This window comes from Mus pahari, chromosome 6 (assembly GCF_900095145.1).
Source record: "Mus pahari chromosome 6, PAHARI_EIJ_v1.1, whole genome shotgun sequence".
Taxonomy (NCBI): domain Eukaryota; kingdom Metazoa; phylum Chordata; class Mammalia; order Rodentia; family Muridae; genus Mus; species Mus pahari.
The window spans coordinates 29,609,833-29,627,001 of record NC_034595.1 but is presented as its reverse complement, the minus strand read 5'-3'; the positions used below and the strand labels follow the sequence as shown (position 1 = coordinate 29,627,001).

General features: G+C 35.8%; 1 protein-coding gene across 47 annotated transcripts in view; it reads left to right on the top strand.

Moving 5' to 3' along the window:
• Positions 1 to 17,169, top strand: part of Ptprd (protein tyrosine phosphatase receptor type D) — a 2,152,432-nt gene that overhangs the window by 1,139,642 nt on the left and 995,621 nt on the right. For all 47 annotated transcript variants that reach the window (XM_029539561.1, XM_029539552.1, XM_029539551.1 and 44 more), the window contains one exon: positions 10,859 to 10,892. The gene's annotated coding sequence lies outside the window, so the exon portion shown is untranslated. The remainder of the gene's footprint in view (positions 1 to 10,858; positions 10,893 to 17,169) is intronic.

Here is a 17,169-nt window from a genome sequence, read left to right as displayed (position 1 = left end):
GAGACTGAATGATGCTGGAGTGTGTGTTCTGGGGGTTTTTTTTTTTTTTTTCTTTTTTTTTCCTATTTTTTTTTTTTTTTTTTTTAGTAAGTAAATACATTTAATTGATAATCTAAAACCTTGTTCTAAAGAAAAGCACAGGTGCTGTAGATGTGATGTTGGATAGAACCCCCCACACACACACATACAAACACACACATACACACATACATACACACACATACACACACACCAAATATTTCAAGTCTCAGTGGTTTGACACCCAGGAAGTCACTATTTTTTTTAATTGTTTATTTTCTTTATTTACATTTCAAATGTTATCCCCTTTCCTGGTTTTCCTCCCTCCTGGAAATATCCTATCATATCCTCCCTGCCCCTGCTTCTATGAGAGTGTTCCTCCACCCACCCACCCACTCCCAACTCTGGGTTATCTATAGAACCTTCATAGGATCAAGGATCTCTCCTCCCATTGATTCATGCCAGATGGAGCTATGTGTACTCCTTAAACCACATGATCATTTCATTAGATGCTGAAAAAGCATTTGACAAAATTCAGCATCCCTTCATGTTAAAAGTCTTGGGAAGATCAGGAATTCAAGGCCCCTACTTAAACATAGTAAAAGTAATATACAGCAAACCAGGGTTTCTTAGAACCCTTGTGTTAACCACAGTGTGGTTCTATCCTCTCACCCTTTCTACTCAATTTCCATTCCACCATTTATTTCATTGCATAAAAGTTCAGTTCCATGATTTCCTTAAGTTTACATGCTAAGGCTTCTAATTAGGAGGAAAAGACAAAAACCAACAAGCAAACAAACAAAACCAAAAGCCAATAAAACAATCAGAATGAAAATAAGAAGAGAATGAAAAGGAAAAGAGAGATTAATTGATTTTGGTTTGGAAACAACCAAAATCAACACTGGCCTAAATAATTGGTCACAGCAATTTTCAAGGCATAATTTTAATATATTTTGAAAATGTCCACCCTCTTGTCTTAGCTGTTTAGTTTTTCAATATTGTTTGCTCCTCTAAAGGGTACAAAAGTAAGGTTTACATTAGCCCATCACATTCCAAACTAAAATTATCTTGAATCCACTTTAAATGTGCAAGGAAAATGGTGGCAAATTAAATGAAAAATCTGGTAATTTTGAGCACAAACAGATTAAGCATTCAGAAATTATGCAAAGCTGTAGTGTTTACAGTGTGTTCGCAAATTACAAATTATCTCAGAAAAGAGAGAAGCCAGAGGACAAACACCACCATTTTCTACAGGTTCATACAAATGATTTTGGAAAATGAAAACTTAGATGAGAAAATAATAAAAACAGGAAAAATATATTTTAGGAAACTCTTGCTCTGTAGTTAAACAGCACAGAAATCATTTTTTTCTATAAGAACTAATATTGTTTTCTAGAAAGCATGTTTTATTTATAGTTTTATTTAGCCTAACAAATAATATTCTGACATTGTACTATAATGCAAACTGTAATTTTACTAAAACACAGATTTTGAATTTACAATTAATTAATAGAAGTTGAAGAAGTGTCCCACTGGTTAATACTGCCAAGTGTATAGGGAGCACCGGTTATGGTGAGATTTGTTTCCAGTGATGCCTATGTCAGTGATTCTCAACCTTCCTAATGCTGTGACCCTTTCGTACAGTTGCTTGTGTCGTACTGACTCCCAATCATAACATTATTTTTGTTACTACTTTACAACAGTAATTTTCTACTGTTATGAATTGCAATGCAAGTATCTGTGTCTGTTATGGTCTTAGGCAACCCTTGTGAAAGTATCATTTGACATCCAAAGGTTTTCAAACCCACAACTTGAGAACACTGCTTCTCATTCTTTGTTTTATTTGTCTTCTACTATTGAATTAGAACTGTTGACATACACACACTTTTGTAAAAGTTGGGACCCTAATGGGACCTGAGAGCACATAACCTTAAGAAGCCAATCCAGTCTCCACATACTAGCTTAAACAGGGAACAAAGAAAATAAACCACATAATAATAAGCTGCAGCTATTTTGTTAATTATTAGAACTCTTTTTTATGAAACATATAGTTAAGAGAAAACAAACATCATTGTACCATTTTTTTACATAGCAAAGAAGTAATTTGTGGGTTTTTTAACATTAAAGAAATTATATATAAACAGAGGCCAGGGAACTGCTTTCAGAAATGCCTCCTGACTACAATAATAAAGCTGTGGGTATTACTGGTACATCATTAGTGTGTCCATGCTCTGTCATTATTCCAGAAATGACAAAGAAACAAGCATGGTTTTATGGAGTTGAAACTTTAGGCGAGTCATTATGGCACCCACCACAGATTATAACATGAAGCTGGGACCTGGGAAAGATGCACTGGAATCTTTCCATCTTTGTCAGCCCCATGCAGCTAAGTGGATTGCAATTTGTCTTTGTTTTCAGTTCCCAATTTGCAATGTTGATTGCCTCTAGAGTGCTGTGATGAGAGGCTTTCACTGCACTGTGGGCTGGCTCCTAAGCTCTAGCCTATGCTCCCTGTTCTTTATTAAGATGGCTTTCCTGACTCCCCACATCCCAAGACAAAAAAAAAAAAAAATCTTTGTGATAATGATCTCCAGAGTGTACAGGGTGTATTGTTAGCAGTGAACTTCCCACTGAATGACTAATTTCCTCATTTACCTTCAACATTGACCTTTGTATTTGCATAGGTAATAAACACTCTAACAAAATATGGCTAAAGTAGAATATTAAACAGTAACATTTATATTCAACCTCTATTTCTCTGCATACATTCTTATCCCCTTAAATTAAACATTACTAACACTTACTCTTTTACTTGAAACTAAAATCAACAATCACCCACTATTAATTTTCTTTTTAGCCACTACATATACGTAATTCATCAAGAGGTCCTGTTGAGCACTAAATTTAACAGATAGTTAAGATGCATCTACTTCTTTTCATGGCCAACTACTCTTTGATCTGAAAAACCAATTAGCTTTAAAGATAATGTACTTCATATCCAAACATGCACATAATATTGCGCCCAAATCCAATCCGCTATATCTCCTCTACAATTCTACAATTCTTTCCATAGCACCCACACCAACTGTTAACAAATTTATGCTTCATTTTTTAAAATTAAAATTTTTCACTGAGTCCATCTAATGTTGTCTTTATGTACATGAGTAGACTCTCATTGCCTACTCCTGAAGTTGAGTACTTGTCCATACCAAGCAGCTATTAATCACCAGTAGCTTCTCAAATAGAATGGAACCTCAAGCGAACCATCAGCATCCATACTGGGATTTTACTGGTTAGATCTTGTGCCAGTCTTATGCACAGAGTAGCAACCATTGTGGATTCATGTATACATTTTTGTTGTCATATCTAGCAAACGTTATTTTAATGCAGACATTACTTCCTTTGTTTCTTATAGTCATTCTGCTGTGGAAATCTCAGAGGCTGCCCTATTTGGAGCTAAGCACTCTAAAGTCTCATATTCTTTGCACATTGATATAGAATGGTTTGTGTTTCTGTACCAATTGTCCTCTACTCCAAAAAGAAGCACATTCGATGAGAGTTAAGAGATGTACTATTCTTTGGGTATAATGATAAGAATGTAGAGAACATCACATTACTTTTTTTTATTTGACAGAAAAATAATAGTAGATCATCCTATAGAGCCTATGACCTAGTTAGACTCAGGCTTTGAATCTAGGGTCTGATCTGTGGAGCAAACTTTAAGTATGATCAAAAGTGTTTGGTTACTCTCATACTATTTGTGCTACGATTGCACCAGTGGACATATATTGCCATGGCAATCTCTATGAGAGTTCTAAGGACTCACAGCTGGCTAATACTGATGATTACTTTCCCCCTCTGGTAATTTACACAACCACAACGACTTTCAGCATTATAGAAGATACTCAGTAGGAAGGAAGCCTCTCAATTAGTACCAGTTTAGTTAATCCATGTCTTATGACTCAAGTTCATGGTGTCTCCAGCAACTAGGTCTTATCATGAAGGTCTGGGTGATAGCCGTGAGCAATGGCAACGCCTTGTGATGTCTGGGGGAGAGATTATTGGATCCCAGTGGTTAAGCAAGTAGAAAAGAGGTAATTAATACCCAGCTAGAGCTGGGTCTTTTATCCAATATAATATGGTATCTTGGGAGGCATTGTATCATCATTATAGAGTAACTTCATTTAAACCCCTTCTATGTATGTTTATGAGTATTTTAGGAACCCTTTAAAGTAGATTTCAATATGGTATTTTCAAAGGATTTTAGTGCTAGTTATATTTCCTCATAATCTCTTCTCTATCCTTTCCTCCCATCTCACTGGACTCAGTTTAATCCTTTCTATTCTGTTATTATCCTATCTTTATTCATTACCTTGTATTCTATTTTCCTTCCTTTGAACCCCTTCTTTCCCACCCCAATGGTTTTTTTCAATCTTTTATAATTACTACACTTCAAGCATAATACCTAGATATTCAAAGTCACATAAGAGATGATGTGATACTTGTCATTTTAGATTAACTCAGGATTATTATTTCCACATCCTTCCAATTACTTGAGAATTTTATATTTCTTTATAGCTAGATAGTATTCTATTGTGTATATGAGCCATATTTTGATTATTGATTCAGCTACCTGTTGATATATAGGCTATTTCACATTGTTGGGTATTGTGAACAGAGCAGTAAGGGATTTGGCTGACTTGATATCTCTGTAGCAGACTATAGTCCATTTGGAACAGACTGAGAGGGAGTAAAATTGGGTCACGAGGTAGCTATTTCTTGCTTTTGGTAGAACCTCTACATCAAACTACATTTTCAACAACAGTGAATACATTTCTTCCTTTCCCCAGATTTATCCCAGTCAAGATATTATGTTGGAATTTTAGTGGGCATTAGGTTGAAACTGTAGCTTTCCTTTAGAAGAGTGATCACTTTCACACAATTCATCTACTAATCCAGGATCTTGGGAGGTCTTTTCGTTCTTGAATCTTCTTCAGTTGCTTTTCTTAATGTATGAAAGTTTTATTATGTGAGCATTTTAATTTGTTGTTTAGATTTATTCCAAGATTGTTTTTGAGGTGATTTTGAATAGGTTGATGGTTTTATTTATTTCTTGGTCAGTTTGTTGTTGGTCCACAGGAAGGTTACTAACTACTGCAAATGACCAACTTGACATAACACCATACACCTAAACAAGCAGCAAGGGTTGGCAATCAGGGCCAAAATCTGTATACTTTTGGCAACTTAACTCTATCTCTGGGGTCAGAAGCTGATGGTTTCTGGCTATTCAACATTTTCTTGCTATTGTGGGGCACAAAGCAGCTGGCTTCTGGAAATTAACTCCTGTTGAGAGCATCAGGGGACAAGAAACTTGGAGTTCCTTAACCCTTCAGTAAACCAGAAAGAAAGGAAAAGAAAGAAAACAGAAGAAGACAAGACAAAAGAAGAGAAGAGAAGAGAAGAGAAGAGAAGAGAAGAGAAGAGAAGAGAAGAGAAGAGAAGAGAAGAGAAGAGAAGAGAAGAGAAGAGAAGAGAAGAGAAGAGAAGAGAAGAGAAGAGGGGAGGCACACAGAGATACACACATACTGGATAAAGCTGAATAAGGCTATACCACTGCCTTATTGTAGTTCTATTTTTTTTCTTTTTTCTTTTATTAGATATTTTCTATATTTACATTTCAAATGTTATCCTCTTTACTAGTTTCCCCTCTGAAAATCCCCTATTGCCTGCTCCCTTCCCCTGCTTCCAACCCACCCCTATCCATTCCCAGTCCTGGCATTCCCCTATACTGGGGCATAGAACCTTCACATGACCTAGGGCCTCTCCTTCCATTGATGACCAACTAGGCCATCCTCTCCTATATATATACAGCTAGAACCACAAATTCCATCATGAGTTTTCTTTGATTGGTGGTTTCGTCCCAGGGAGCTCTGGGGTTACTGGTTAGTTCATATTGATGTTCCTCCTATGGGGCTTCAGACCCCTTCAGCTCTTTGGGTACTTTCTCTAGCTCCTTCTTTTGGGACCTTGTGCTCTGTCCAATGGATGACTGTGAGCATCCACTTCTGTATTTACCAGGCACTGGCAGAGGCCCTCAGGAGATAGCTACACCAGGCTCCTGTCAGCAGGCTCTTGTTGGCATCTGCCATAGTGTCTGGATTTGGTGGTTGTTTATGGGATGGATCCCCAAGTGGGGCAGTCTCTGGGTGATCATTCCTTTAGTCTCTGCCCCGAACTTTGTCTCTGTAACTCCTTCCATGGGTATTTTGTTCCCCCTTCTAAGAAGGATTCTGAGCTTCTGGGCTAATATCCACTTATCAGTGAGTGCGTATCATGTGTGTTCTTTTGCGATTACGTTACCTCACTCAAGATGATATCTTCTCGATCCATCCATTTGTCTAAGAATTTCATAAATTCATTGTTTTAATAGCTGTGTAAATGTACCATATATACTTTTTTTTCTTTCTTTCTGGCCAGGTAGTTTGGATGTCAAGGTAATCCCAACTTCATATAAAGAAATTGAACAGCCTATTTTTCTTCAGATTTTTTTAAATATTTATCAAAACCAAATGTATCCAAGGTAAAATTTCTGATATTCACCACAAAATCCAATCTCTTTTCTCAACCAAATCATATTTTTCTTCTCTCATACATTACATCTCCCACCCCCCACGTTCCCCGCACTCATCTCAGGTTCCTTGCTACCCTCTCTCACCCAAACCTTCTGTTCCTCCATTTCCCTTCAGAAAAGAATAGGCCACACAGGGATCTCAACTGAATACTGCACAACAAGCTACCATAAGGCTAGGCACAAACCCTTATATCAAGGCTGGAAGAGGGAACTCAAGGCAGGTCCACTTAGAAGAACATTTTTCTTTAGTTTTATAGAAGATTTCAGGTACCACTTCTTTGAAGGCCTGGTAGATCTTTGTGCTGAATTATTTGGGAGAATTTAAAGTACTTCTGCTTTCTCAGAGGTTGTTTTAGGGCTGCTTAAATGATTTACTTAATCTTGACTTAAAGTTGGTAGGCCACATGCTTTTAGAAATTTATTAATTTCTTTAAATTTTCCAGTTTTGTGGTGTATAAACTTTTAAAATGTGCCCTTATGATTAAATTTCAACAATATATGTTATAATATCTCTTTTCTTTCTTTTCCATTTTCTTATTTTTTACACTCCATATTTTGTATGCCCCATCATCCATCGACTGTTCTACATTCCATACCACTTCCTGAAACCCTGTCTCCATGTGGATGTCCCCACCCCTCACCCCACCTGAACCCTAAATTCCCTGGGGCATTTCTTGAGGGTTAGGTGCATCATCTCTGAATGAACACGATCCAGAAGTCCTCTACTGTATGAGTGTTGGGGCCCTCATATCAGCTGGTGCATGCTGTCTGTTTTGTCATCCAGTGTTTGAAAGATCTTGGGGGTCCAAATTAATTGAGACTGCTGGTCCTCCTACAGGATTGCTTTTCTCAGCTTCTTTTCATCTCCAATTTTATTAACTTTGTTTATCTCTTTCTGCTGATTAAAGTTTTCCAGCCTTGTTAATCTTTTCAAAGAGCTATCTCTTCATTCTTTCTGTTCTTTTTCTTTAATTTCTGTTTAATAATTTTCAGCCCTGATTTTTTTTATTGTCTCTTCCTGACCATTATGTTTGTTTTTTCAAATTCTTCAACTGTAAGAAAAAGTTATTAACATGAGAGCTCTCCATCTTTTTAATATAGGCACTTAGAGTTTTCTCTCTGAGTTGCCTTCATTGTGTCCTGCAGGATTTGGTAGGTTGTGTTTTCAGTCCCATTCAACTCTAGGAATAATGAAAATTTCTCCAATCACTTGACTTTGATTCAGCAGTATGCTGTTAAATCTCCATGAGTTTTTGGACTTTCTGTATTTTCCATTGCTGCTGATTAAGAGATTGCTTCCAGTGTGGTCAGATAGAGTACAAGATTGTATTTGTTTTCTTATATTCATTCAGACCCATTTTACTTCTTGATGTGTGGTCAGTTTTGAAGAAATTTCTATAAGCTGCTAGAAGAATGTGTATTCTTGGATGGAATGTTCTGTAGGATTGAACTGTCTGTTGGGTGCATTAGTTTTATGATGTCATTACCTTCAATGTTTCCTTATTTAATTTTTGTTCAGATTACTTGTCTATTGGTGAGAGATGGGTACTGATGTCACCTGTTATGACTGTGTTGAGTTTAATCTAATTTTTTATAACTTCTTTTATGAAATTTATGAAAGTGGTAGATAGCTCTTTTTTGTTCCTTTCTATATGAAAGGACTCTCCTTATTCCTTTTGACTAGTTTTGTGAGGCACTAATTACTTTTGCCTTGAAGTTTCCTTTCCATGATTCTTCAAGACCCTTAGACTGTATGAAATTTTACAGAATGGTCTTACACGCCGTCTATATTCTAGCCCCACTTACATCTCCAATTTTATCATTATTACTCTTTTGGAAGTTCTAGATACTAGTAATATTGACTGTATTTCTGTTGCTTAGCTGTGAACTCCTGTCTTGCAAAGCTACCTTGCTCTGTATCATTCTGATCAGATTTCTGACAATCCAATTAAAGTATTTGCATGCCAAGCCAAATTTCAGTAATTGAAATTATCTCCTTTTCTTTGTCTGAAATTATCTAATTCTCCTATATTTAGCTCAATATGCAGTTTCTTCCCTGACATCTCCATAGCACGGCATTGAAAATAGGAGACATATATGTGGTTATCAACCTCTCTAAGATTTCTACAATTACGCTGCAAATGAGACTAGTGACAACACACTTCGTCAATAAACAAAAGCATTCACTCAACATATGATTCAATAAGAAGTCTTGAATAAATTATCCTTCATTAATTTTATCTCATAATATTCTACTATTATTTGTTTATTAGATTTATTACATGGCTAAAGTATTCCTATAATATAATGATGGAGGTGATTCAAGACAGATCAACTATCATAATTCTTAAGATCTAAGCTGAAAAGAATAAAAGAGGACAATGAATAAAACTCCAATGTTCTTCAAATTCTTGAGGCATAAGACACCAAGAATGCCTGATGAAAATATAGACAAATCCATTTATTCCTGATCAAGAATCAAATGAATACTTTGGCTTGAGATTCCAACTTTCCCTGTTTGAATCACTGTAGGACCTTATAAAATTATGAAGTAGATTTATTTGCTTTGAAAGAATATGGTAGATAATGTCTAAGACTATTTCACTCAACCATGTGACTGAAAGAAGTAAATATGACCAGTTGTCACAGAAGCAAAGTTTCAAGGAACATAACCTACTGAAGAAGAGAAAGGGTGTGACAGAAACTTTGTCTCTGTTAATTATAATGAGTTCCTTAGTACTAGGGCTGCTCATATAACTCCAGCTCAAGGTGATATGATGCCATTTCTGGCATTGCAGGCAACAGTGTACATGTACACACACATGCATACACACTTCAAAATAAATCTTAAAATAAAACAGAAATGTCATATTGCTGCATATGGTCTCATACATTAAAGCTGGATGACTCCAGTCACACCCTCCTTTTGATATGTCTGGAACCCAAGATCTATAATTCAGGCAGCACCTCAATCCTCTTCTCTGGCAGAAGCATAGCAAGAAGTCTTCTGGTACCCAAAGATGAGCAAGGACAAGACATGAATTCTCCTGAATACAACATAAGATATAACCAAGTTACATTAGTGATAGTACAAAATATGGACAAAACACTTAGAATGAAGAGTAATTCCTTCTCTGCCTATCAAAGTGAGATCTACCACAAAAACATTATCTGTACTATCCCTGTAAAATAGGTAGAAAGAATACTGAGGCAAAATATTAACAATGGACCGAAGTACTATGCAAGAAACACAAAGAGAAGGGAAGTGATAAGACAAGAAAAGAAAGCAAGAAAGTAAGAAAGCAAGAAAAAGCAAGAAAGCAAGAAAGCAAGAAAGCAAGCAGGAAAGAAAGAAAGAAAGAAAGAAAGAAAGAAAGAAAGAAAGAAAGAAAGAAAGAAAGAAAGAAAGAAAGAAAGAAGACAGACTGTGGAAGGAAGGATAAAGATAAAGGAAGGAAGTTTGTTTTAAGAAAATACGTTACCAACCAAAAAGTACACATAGATGGACCATGACTACAGGTGTATATGTAGCACAGGATGGCCTTGTCCAGCAACAATGGGAGGAGAGGCCCTTGGTCCTGTGAAGGCTTGATACCCTCATAGAAGCAGAGACACCCTCATAGAATCAGGGGAGGGAGGATGGGATTGGGAGTTTCCGTGGGGGAAACCTGGAAAGGGGATAACATTTGAAATATAAATAAAGAAAATATCCAATTAAAAAAAAGAAAATACACAATGGAAAATAGTGGGATATCAATTCAAAAGAGATGTTCTTAAAAGGTTAGAGTATATGGACCATACTGAAGCCCCTATAGAGTATGTTAAATACTGTAGCATCTTTTGTGTATAGAATAGCCCATAAATGCAATGTATATATCAGAGCTGTATATTAGGTTATTTCAAGATTGTCTTTATGACAGGAACAATAATATTTTATAGACATCACTGTGGTTGTGCATACCCTTGAATCATAGCTGTCAAAAATATCTCTCTATATACATATTTCTGATAAGTTTCTTAAAATGATTTAAAAAAATGGATTAACTATGCTGACTCTAAAATGGTGATGATATATATTATCAGACCAGAAATATTCTTGTTTCATTTTGTTCTTATAGATTTTCAAAATGGAATTTTAAAAAAAAAAACAATTTAATTTCTTTTACAGAATTCATGATCACATTATAAAAATAAAATTTTGCTTTGCAGATGATGGTGCCTATCCATTAACTGAACAACTGTGGTGAGTTCTTCCTTTGGCTTCTCATTCTCCCTTTCTCTATTACCTACTTCTCTTTCCTCTTATCTTCTGAAATGTGTGAAATGTTTATTCCTCTAAAACTCAAGGAAATTTATTTCTTTATTAATAGGAGTTATGATTTAAAAATGAGTTTTCCTGAAAGAAACCCATAAAGCATTTTAAAATACTATGCTTCATCTTTTATTTTTTTCCATTTAAAACAAATACTTAGAAAAGTTAGATAAACAGATTCTCAACATTTCATGAGAAATGTTAATTTGCTCAACATAAACCAAATCTCTTAATCAATTAAAAAACAAATACATCTCATGAGAAAAATATCAGAATATTTTATAGTGCACGTATCAATAACGAAACACCTAACACTTATGAATACATACAAGTTTTTTCTCTACTAATCTATAAGACAAAAAACAAAAATACTGATATAATTTAACTATGTAGTTGCTTCCCTATTTCAGATAATTAGTTAACAAACCTTAAGATTCGAATCATAAATCTTATAAAGTTAATTCCTCCATGCAGTTGATCATTTTGGTGACCTTGTGTAAACATGGTGTTACTGTGCTTTTTATTTTATTGAACTGGCATTGAAAATTCTTTCTACTGTTCAATTTTACATTAGATGGTTATCATAGATTTATCAGTTCAGAATATATTAAGAAAGATAATTGATTTTTTTTCTTTATCTACTATATTAAGTAGAAAAAAATTAAGCAGAAGACTTTATACTGGCTCTTCAATATCAAATTGCTTGATATGTAATGAGATGGCAAGCCCAGAAGCTTGGTATGAAGAAGTTAAGATGAAGTAAAAATGTTTGCACAGATGTTGTTAGAAAAGGGAATGGACATCAAATACTATATAGGATGCTTTGTGATACATGGTTCAGAGAAAATATATGTAGAAAATGATTTATTATATCAGTGTATCTCAATGATGATAACCATGAGAATTACCTAAGTTAACTTTGTAAAGCCAGTTTTGGTGAGGTAGATCTTATGGTTAGCCCAAGTCTAAATTTCAGTTAATTTTTAAGTGATGTCAAAGTCACTGCTCTAGTGAGCACACTGAAAGGAACCACATCAAGTAATTTTCAACCTTTGCCTCTTCTCAGTATTAAGAACTCTAATTTTTTTTAAGCCAGTTACTGGCATTCATTATTTATTATTGGGTATACTGATTGTTCAGAGAACATTTTGTGTGAGAGCAAAACCAACCTTGTTTTTTTTTTAAACTATGCAGGAAAAGACTTGGGTATGAGTTAGCCACCATGACTATTTCCACTCTTATTTCTGGCAAACTTAAAATTTTTCTCTTTCTTTCTTTCTTTCTTTCTTTCTTTCTTTCTTTCTTTCTTTCTTTCTTTCTTTCTTTCTTTCTCTTTCTTTCTTTCTTTCTTTCTTCCTTCCTTCCTTCCTTCCTTTCTTTCTTTTATTTATTTTTATTTATTTATTTTTGGTTTTGGTCTTGGTTTTGGTTTTTGCAAGACAGGGTTTTTTTTTGAGACAGGGTCTCTCTGTATATCTCTGGCTGTCCTGGAACTCACTCTGTAGACCAGGCTGGCCTTGAATTCAGAAAACCACCTGCCTCTGCCTCCCAAGTGCTAGGATTAATTTCACTGAGTGAAGTAATATTAAAGTGAGTTAGATATAAGACTGTATTCATTTCATATCTTAGTCAATTTGAAGGTAGTCAGATCATTGTACTGCAATAGACAAATTACAAAAAGCACAAACAGTGTTCACAGGGGGTTTTTAATCAAGCTGACATTATTACCATTGGTGTGTTTTGAGAAGGCTTGACTTCTCCCCTAACGTATAACATAGTGTTTTGGTTTTGCATAGCATTTCTGATGGACAAGGACACTGCTAGTCTGATGGTTCAACTAGCTAAGCCCCCAATGGGTAAAACAAACAAATCGAAAGAATTATAGTGAATATATTAGTAGATTCACTTTCTCCGTGGTGATAGATATTAAGGATATTTAGAAGACACTATCTTTTAGGTATTCTTGTTTTAGTGTTGATATTGGTAGTTGTAGAACCTTTCATAACGGGAGTAATTACTGTAATAATGTAGTTAGTATAACTCTCATCATTCATGAAGTGCTTATCTAATTCAGCTATTTTGCTAAATTCTTCATTTATTATTTTATTTAGTTCATCATACAGCCTGTGTGATACTATAATTATTTCTCAGACAAATAATTCACCACAGTCCATACCAAGAACATAACAGAGCATGTAATAGGTGCACATTTTATCAATTGATATTGTTCAGCACAGTAACTCAAATGCCCATGTACTGTGCTCATGATTCTGTAGTTTTACAGACTGTCTGTTTTATCAGATGCTGTAGGTCTTTTATGAAGCTACATTTAGATGCCTGAAGAGCATACTCACCTCTGTGGGTCCTCTCTTCCAACATAGCACAACATATAACCTAGGATTTGTTTTTTTCATTTTTATTGGTGGTTTTATTTACATTATCCCCCTTCCCAGTTTTCCCTTCAAAGCCCCCATCCCCTCCTCCCTCCCCCTGTCTCTATGAGGCTGCTCCCCCAACTGCCCACCTACTCTTTCCTTTTGAGTGCTATATCTTTCTAGCAGAATAACCTGGCTGTCATATATTGTACAGATCAGTTCCATGAATTGTATAAAGAAAAAGTCTAGTGCAAGAACTTTTCCTTGTGGCACATTTGTTCAATATTAGTTGCATAGTTGAGCTAAGGATGAATATACAGAGGCACTATACAAGGACAAGAATGCCAAGAGGCATGGTTAATTTTTATACTAGACATGCTCAGCCTTCTGTAGCAGTGGGAACTGAATTTAAGCTGTAATTGGTTGGGTGAAATTATTTTTTAAATAGCCATTTTGTATCTTCCCTGAAGAAGTCCAAGCCTTTTCTTTGTCATTATTTCCTAGTCAATTCATTAGAAAAGTGACTTCAGTACATTGATACTGGTTTAATATATGCAAATACTCTGAATTTTACCTAAATGACCTGAGCATCTGTAGGTATTAGTTTTCACAGGAGATCTTAGAACCAGTAATATTCAAGGCACTGCTCCTGGGTCACCCAACAAGATGGACTCTAGAACCTTACCCCCCTTACCTTACATAATGCTCTTAAGTTTCGAGTTTCTGCCTCTCTTTTTTTTTTTTTTTTTTTTTTTTTTTTTTTTTTTTTTTTTTTTTTTTTTGCTCTTACCAACCACACCTTTGCAAGATAGTTCAGGACAATAGTAGTGTTTGGTACAATAATGCATTCTCTCGGGGAGGATTAAAAGCTAAGACTGAAAAATAAAGCCTACCCTGCATTACCATGCATTAACCACCCCAGATTCCTGGATGTAGAATACCCCACCCCCTAGGGGTTGGATCTCTTTAGGTCCATGGCCAGCCTGGTCTGTATCATGACTTCTAGTACAAAAGGGGCTATGTAGAGAATCCCTTTCCCAAAACAAATAAACAAATATGCAACAATATAAAGTAGAACAGAGGGAGACCATACGAAGTTTGGCCTATGAATAAGATAGCACTGTGCCATCTCATACCCAAAATGAAATATGTTATAGGAAACTCAATATTGAGAGGAACAGGAAAGCTCAAAGTTAAAGAGCCCAGAAGCATTCAAATGTTTCCTTTATGGTTTGGGTACAAACCTTCCTGGAGTCAAAAATGGCAGACTGAGCATTTACAAACTAGTTTTCTATTTATGCCTCATTCAGAATTTCCTTTCGTGTACATTATTACTTGCAAGTATGGAGAAGAGAATCTAGTGATGTGTTATGGTGTCACATCATGTCTCCATGTCCTTAGAGACTGTGTAGAATGCATAAAATCCTTTTTTCTAAAGATTCAGAAGATGATATTCCTGCTTTTACCAATGTTCTGTCTGAAGTATAAAACCCTTTGATGGGATGGTGAATCATTTTGCATAGGAAGAAGCCCTATTTCAGTTGTCCCACCCATATGACGTAACTAGAGGGCAATATCCCACTTACCCAGAGCTCAGTCTCTATGAACAGGTGACCCAGTTTATTGTACCTCGTTCACAGAAAGCCAAGGAGATTCTTGATTGTCCAGAAAGACCTCAAAGAAATGCAGTTCTGCCTCACTGCCTCACAAGGCATTTCCCAGCATCTCCACAGAGAACATCTGTCTTCAGGACTATAAATCTGGTATTTTACCAGCTCTAAAGTTTCTCTATTGCTTACAAGTGGCAGGGATCAACAGCCTACTCCCATCATTTAGGGACTAACAATGTGGAAAATTGAGCGGACTCAGTATTACTGCCACCGAAGGCTTCTCCCTGTGAAGCAGAGTTGTCTTCAAATTTTGAACAAAATTTCAAGTAGGAAGAAAACAATAAATTGCATGAAAATAAAAGCTCATATATTTGCTTTCTTACCAGAGAATGGAAGTAAAACAGAGTTCTCCTGTTATAAGTAGAATGAAGATGCACTTTGTTTGTTGATCTAGGAAATTCTGTTTCGAGTTAAGCAAAATTGCTACCATACCGCTTTAAATGCAAGAGAACCAACACCATAACACATCAAGCAGGCGTTCCAAAGTTTCACCAACACAATAATTGGGTACCTGTATAAATGCAGAATCACAAGGACAGAATTCACATTTCATGTTGCAAAACAGATAATTGTACAATCAAATAGGTGCTTTGATTAAAAGTATTGTATATGTAAATTTTCATTTGCTGGAGTACTCATACTTTGGCATGTGCGTACATAATTTGAGATTTCTAATTAAGGTTCTCTAGTGGCAGAAATGGCCTGATACAGTGGATTTCACATTTTAATTATTAGATGAAAATTGTAAATTATTTCATTTTCAATAATCACATTGCTGCCACTTCAAGTATGACATCGCCTTTTTATAGACATCGTTTAAAATCAGAATACTTTTCAGCTTCATTTTTAAAACTAGTTATGTGAATCTTTTATAAAATATTATGACAGATTATATGTTGAATCACCTTTAATGTGGACATTCATACCAAACAAAAAGTTAAAAAATTGATAGTATATATAGAGTATGCCCATCATCTCTCCATTGAGTCACTATTTTCAGGAACATGTTAACATTTGTGGAAGTAAATCAATTTGTGCACTTAAAGTGATCTATTGACCATCAAGTCAACTATGAATGGAACATTTTGAATAAAGACCATCTGGTTATAAAGATATTTTGATAAATTCTACCCTGTAATCAATATATTTCATTACAAACCTCATTGTCCTTAAGGATGCTTCCATTGGCTTACTATGTGCAAAGCATCAAACATTTACAACTAGCTTGTGAGTCGTTACTGTGTTATGAACGAGGAGACTGAGCAGAAGATTGCATGATTCTCCTACAGTCAGATAGTCACTATTACTCAATATCAGGACATTCCAAACTTGAAAAGGCGGTGTCTGTGCCTTATGTGTACCACTGTGCTTGTGTGGCTTCCATGAAGTAGTTGGTGACTGACAGCAATGCTAAGACAACAAGCATTCCCGTAAAATGACTTCCTCTTTCTTGGTTCTTTCAACTGTCACAACACGACATAATACTCATTAGTTGGAGAAATGAAACCTAAAATATCACCCTTGTCTCTGACTCAGCTGCTTACCTTCCACCTTCCCTATGAGAACCATAGGATCTCAGAAAGATGGTTACAAAGTTCAGCATGGCAGGATGGCAGAATCTCCATTTCCATGGGCACATTTCACCTACAGTTCAGACTTTTTCTCTGCTTCTCCTGATAACTAAAGGCAAAAGTAAGATGTGTTTGTTCCAGTTCATATCATCTTGGATCCAATATCACAATGTCTCCTTGGTCTCCAGATGGTGATTCTCCAGTTTGTTCATACTGGAACAAATGGACCAAATGACCCGGGCCTCTTCGTTCTCAGTTTTTCATTACATGAGCCTTTAAAGTATTCTGCCTTCCCAGCTCTCCCAGAAAACCTGATGATTTAAAGACCACCCCCCCAATGTCTGCTTTATCTATTTGCACAGATTTTCTAAAAACCAGCTATGTTCTCTTAGTAATATTCAAGGCACTGCTCCTGGGTTACCCAGCAAGACGGACTTTAGAACCTTGCCCTCCTTCCCCTACATAATGCTCTTAAGTTCGTAGTTATTGCTTCTCTCTCCCTCCCTCTCTCTCTCTCTCTCTCTCTCTCTCTCTCTCTCTCTCTCTCTCTCTCTCACACACACACACACACACACACACACACACACACACA